The following is a 4,986-nucleotide window of genomic DNA, read 5'->3' as shown; positions in this document are numbered from 1 at the left end:
GCCACGCTGCGGCATCCGAAGGTGCTGCTGCGGCGCTCCAAGGGAAAAAAAATGAATAAGCGATGCATTTGTGCCAGAAAGGTTGTTTACGTAGGACAAATAGGGCGGGGGGCCCACAGAGAGGCTCCTACATACTATTACCCTTGGGCCCCACTCACTCTTCCAACCCACTTCACTCCTCCTCCTCCCCGGGCATTGATCTGACGGGGGGTAGGGGGGGAGGGGGGGGGAGTTACACGGGCTTTTTCTTAATCGGGGATGGCTATGCTGGGGCCTTGCCATGTACTAACTTGCCGCTTGCCTGTCCGCTTGGCCTTGCCCTTTGTTGCGTGTGTGCGTGCCCTGTCTGTCTGTCTGTCTGTCTGTCTGTCTGTCTGTCTGTCTGTCAGTCTGTCTGTCACTCTGTCTCATCACGCCCCCGTTAGGAGTAAAGCGTTTGTCTTCTCCCACCTTTCCTTACTTATCCTTCTCTTATCCTTCTTTTTTTTTCTAAAACCCCTTCCAACAAATTGTTTCAAAAAAAAAATTTATTCAAGGGTAAAACACCAAGACGCAGGGTAGAGACACAGGATGACCGTTTAGAAGGGCCGATCAAATGTGTGTCTCGAAGCGCGCACATACACACACACAGTCTGTCTCTCTTTTTTTTTGGAGGGGAGGGGGACGGGGGGGGATTTCATCTTCTCGCTAAGAATGGGTAAGAAAGGATCGAAGGGGCTTGGAAAGGCGCAAGCAGAAATGGGGAAAAATAGCTGTGTGTGTGTGTGTGTGGTCCCGTTTGACGGCTACCTTGCGTCAACTTCAATAAAGCTAGTAAATTGGGGGTGGGGGGGAAGGGAAGGGAAGCAGCCATAATTTACGGAGAGAGAGAGAGAGAGAACATAGCCAGAGCAAAGCAGAGTGGAGTAACCCACATTCATCTTCTCTAATACAGCAGCAGCAGTTCCCTTTTCTCTTCCCTTTCTTTCTTTCTCTCTCTCTCTCTCTCTCTCTCTCTCTACTTGTACCTCTCAGTCATTGCACCTCTCACTCTTCTCCGTCCCCCCCCCGTCCCCGTCTTCTCCCTTGTCTCTCTCAGCCTTCCTGCACATCCCCACACACGGCCCGTCCGTACCATAGCACCGTCCATATATCACCCGTCCCTCCGTCCTCCGTGTTTTTTTCTCTCTGTTTCCGGTCATATCTCCGTTCGGTTTTTCTCTCTCTCTCTCTCTCTCTCTCTCTCTTCTTCCTTCTCCTGCCTTGCTGCCTCACCCTTTCCCCCTTCACCCTTCCCCTGCCTTGTCCCCCCTTCTCCCCGTGTCCAAAATCCCTTAGTGTGGGAAAATCCCGTAATGTTAATATTAGCTTCCCTTTTTCTTTTTTGGTTCCCCCAATTTTGGTCCACACAGGGCTGTGTGTATCCTGCATCTGTGTGGGTGGGTGCTAGTCGTCACGTCACATCATGTCCGTCGTCGTCGTCGTCGTCACGGATTTGTCAAGTTTCTTTATTATTTCCCAAGTTATGGGGATTTTTAATTTTAATTTTTTTTCTTCTTTTATCATTTATCTGCATGGTTTGATTTGCATTCATTTTTTGGGGGGCTTTCGGGATCTAGTTACGGCATGTTTGGTTTGCAGGGAAGAGGGGGGGGGGAGGGGAAGAGACAGAGAGGAGAGGGGGGGAGGAGAGACAGAAAGATAGAGTTCTATACTTGGGGGGGCATGCGTTTTGTGTTGTTGTAGTCTTTGTTGCAGGATTTGCACAAGGGGCGAAACGTACATACGCGGTGAGCGCACGCAGCCACCCACCCCCCTCCCACCTTTCTTCACCCCTCCCCCTTCCCTCTATCCTCTGCTGCTGCAACACTTGAAAGAATTTTTTTTTAGATTTTTTTTCCGCCTACTTTCACCGGTTCAAATTTTTCTTCTTCTCCTTTTTTTGCTTACTTTTTTTTAGTACATCCCGGTAAGACGTTTCCTGTCTGTGTGATATAGCATGGATGTTGTTTGAGCGGTGGTGATGGTGGCGGTGGGAGGTTGGGGTTAGTTGGAGAGTTGTGCAGATAGTAAGAAAAAAAAAACGGTGGTGCGTCTCGCCGTCTCACACCGTCTGACGGACCCGTTGGTGTGGGATTGTTCTCTCTCTCGTCAGACACGTAACGGCGGATCCTTGTCGATTCGACTCAGGGATTGATTTGGGAAGGGAGGTGGGGACAAACCATGCTCGGTCTCAACGCGGCATCTGGGTGATGATGGTCATGTATGGTCTGGATCGGGAGGCGGCCTGTCGCAATGGGGAGCGGTCTGTTAGTTGGTTGGCTGGCTGGCTTGCAGAGGATTTGAGAGGTCAAGACTGTACACGTATGTCTGGTGTGGTCATTTCGTTCGCGGAGATTAAACATACATCGATGCTTTCCCGCTGGGGGCATGCGTCCGGGATGCCACGTTCGCGGATCCCGTCACCCACAGTCTGACCCCCCGGCTGGACCCAATTGGGGCTTGTTTGCGCTCGCGTAGGTATACTCGGAGAGAATACTGCCGCTGGTCTCTGACCCCTCGGACATGTGTGTGTGGCGTGTTGGGCTTCGTACATGGCTTGCCTTGCCGTGCCAATTCTCGGCCTGATACAGCTCTGCTCCCCGTCGCCTTTCAAACAGCGTCCTGGCCAGGCAGCACGCTGCTTGTGACCTGCACAAAGTTGTACGCACTGCTGACGACGACTTCATATTTGAGTTATTTGTTTGTGCCAAGCCGTGCGACGTAAGGCAGTCATGTGTGTACACCTGGTTGACGGCCGTGTTGACGTCATTGGGTATGCTATCCCCAGGGTTGTCTATAGTCTTTGATCAAAGCCGAAGGGTTTGGCGTGGTGCATGTGGGCTAGCCGCTCAGTCCTGAGACACAGCGAAGCTTGAGCTCCTGGCTTCTGGGCCCTGGATCCTCAGGCTCAAACTCCAACATTTGCCATCATGTCCATGGCCACGCCAATCGTGCGCGTATCCTTCGCTTTTTGCTCTGTTAGTCAAGGGCTTCGTCAACCGCTATCGGGCTCCGGCCAAGTTCGCGCCTCGGACTAGGTGGCCTTCGAGTCATGGACCACCAGCTGTAAGAAGTTGCTAGTGAGTAATCACACACAGTTGTACTGCTGATCCTCGGGAAGACCTCCCTCTCTCTTTTTTCCCATAGCCAGGATTACACCTTGTGTAGTCGCCATGCCTCGACTATGCTTTTCCCCATCTCTTTCTCTTCCTCTTCCCTTTTCCCCCTTTCCCCCTTTCCCCTCCCTCTCCCGCCTCCCCTTCTCCCTCTTGCACCAGCTCCCACGACGCATTTCCGCATCCAGACAATAAACTCAACGCGGCCCATCAAGCTTCTTGAGCTTGGCAAAAAGCCCAGTTTCGTATCCAAGCCTCGCTAGCGTCTTGTAGCACCGCGATTCGCTGACGTTGCGTGCCTAGTGCCGTGCGTCAGGCGGTCTTGGCCTCAGCTGTGCATTTCTCACTCGCAGGCGTTGCCTCTTCCAAACGAGTCACAAACGAAAAAAATAAAGAGAGGTCATCTTTTCCAATAAACGCCACCCGTCGGTCAATAAAGCGGTACAATCAGTCTGTGCAGAAAAGAGCCGGTGAGTGGGGCGTCGGTTTGCAAGAGGGCTGCCCTTTGTCTTGGTCAGCCATCACTAAGAAAGTACGGGGCGTCTTGTGCCAGGAAGCTTTCTCCGCATCGCCAGGCGTGGCCCGAGTTTTGCAACTCTAATGTCAGCAGAGTTTAACCCGCCACTTGTGCGGCGACGTCCAGGGTCCTGTGGCTATTGTGTGTGGCTAGAGACTCCCCGCTAGCCAACTGCAAGTCATCCGTGGCGTCGCCGCGGCGACAAATTAGCTTTTTTCTTGCGAGGCACCGGTAAGAATAGCACTTGTGTCTATGTTTTTTTTTTGGCTGCTGACCTTCTGCTCAACTCTAACTCGCTGCTGGTTAGAGTTTGTTTAGCGCCTGAACACGAGCCAGCTCCCCCCTACGCATTTCGTCTACGCCAAGTAAGTAAGCTAAGCAGAACTATCATGCCTTCGAATGGGCGTGCGCCATCGGCCCCCGTAACGAGCGTGCTCGGTGTCATCACCGAACGTGCAATGGTTGTCCAGTTCGGCGTCCACCGTCGTCCTGTTGGTCAATTCCACTTAAACACTTGTCCTTTTTCCAATCATGCTCGCGCCTATTTTTGCTTTATACGCCAGTGACAAGTCTATACACTAGAGCGGGTTTCGCCAGGAAACTTTGCCCGTTTTCCAACACCGGTATCCGCCGACACCAGCTAGAATGAGCTTGTGTGTTTGTCCGCGAGTGCTTTGTTTCCAGAGGCTTCGTGCCGTGTGTTGTATGAAGATCGACTAAGAATGGAGGGTTTGAAACCACGCTTCCGTTTGTCCATGTACACACTTGTGGTGTTGAAAGACGTCGAACTCTAAGTATTTCTGTGCCTTGTAGCGAGGATTTGCATGCTAAGTGGGAACTTTTTACCAACTCCACTTTAACATCGACTGCGACCCACCGCTGACGCATGTGGTAGACAACCGCCTGCTGATCGTAAACTAAACGAAGTATACGGAAGACAACTCCTTGTTGATCATGAAGTTTGTGGAGGACAACTGTCCGCTAATCTCAAACTAAATGCAGTGCATAAAAGTACTCCTGCATGATGTACGGAGGTGCCTCACAAAAGTTTTGTCCCACGCTAATCTCGGCGCTTCGGCATAACTCTTCTTGGCGCAACTCCCACCTTTGAGCTGAGTAGCTGTACGATTTGTCTGTATCTATCGTTACAATGTCTCCTAATACTGATCCTTACACCCGCACCTTAATTGTGGCGTTAAAGTCACCTTCTGTTGGCAAGTCTACATCACAGATCTCTGAACTTACTGATGTTCATCCTCGTACGGTCAATCGTATCTATAGTAGAGCTATTGAGGCTGGTTTCGAGCCAAACGTTCTCCCTCTTAAGATCCT

Source organism: Exserohilum turcica (assembly GCF_000359705.1).
Source record: "Exserohilum turcica Et28A unplaced genomic scaffold SETTUscaffold_1, whole genome shotgun sequence".
NCBI classification, from domain to species: domain Eukaryota; kingdom Fungi; phylum Ascomycota; class Dothideomycetes; order Pleosporales; family Pleosporaceae; genus Exserohilum; species Exserohilum turcicum.
Note: the sequence above shows the minus strand (reverse complement) of the source record.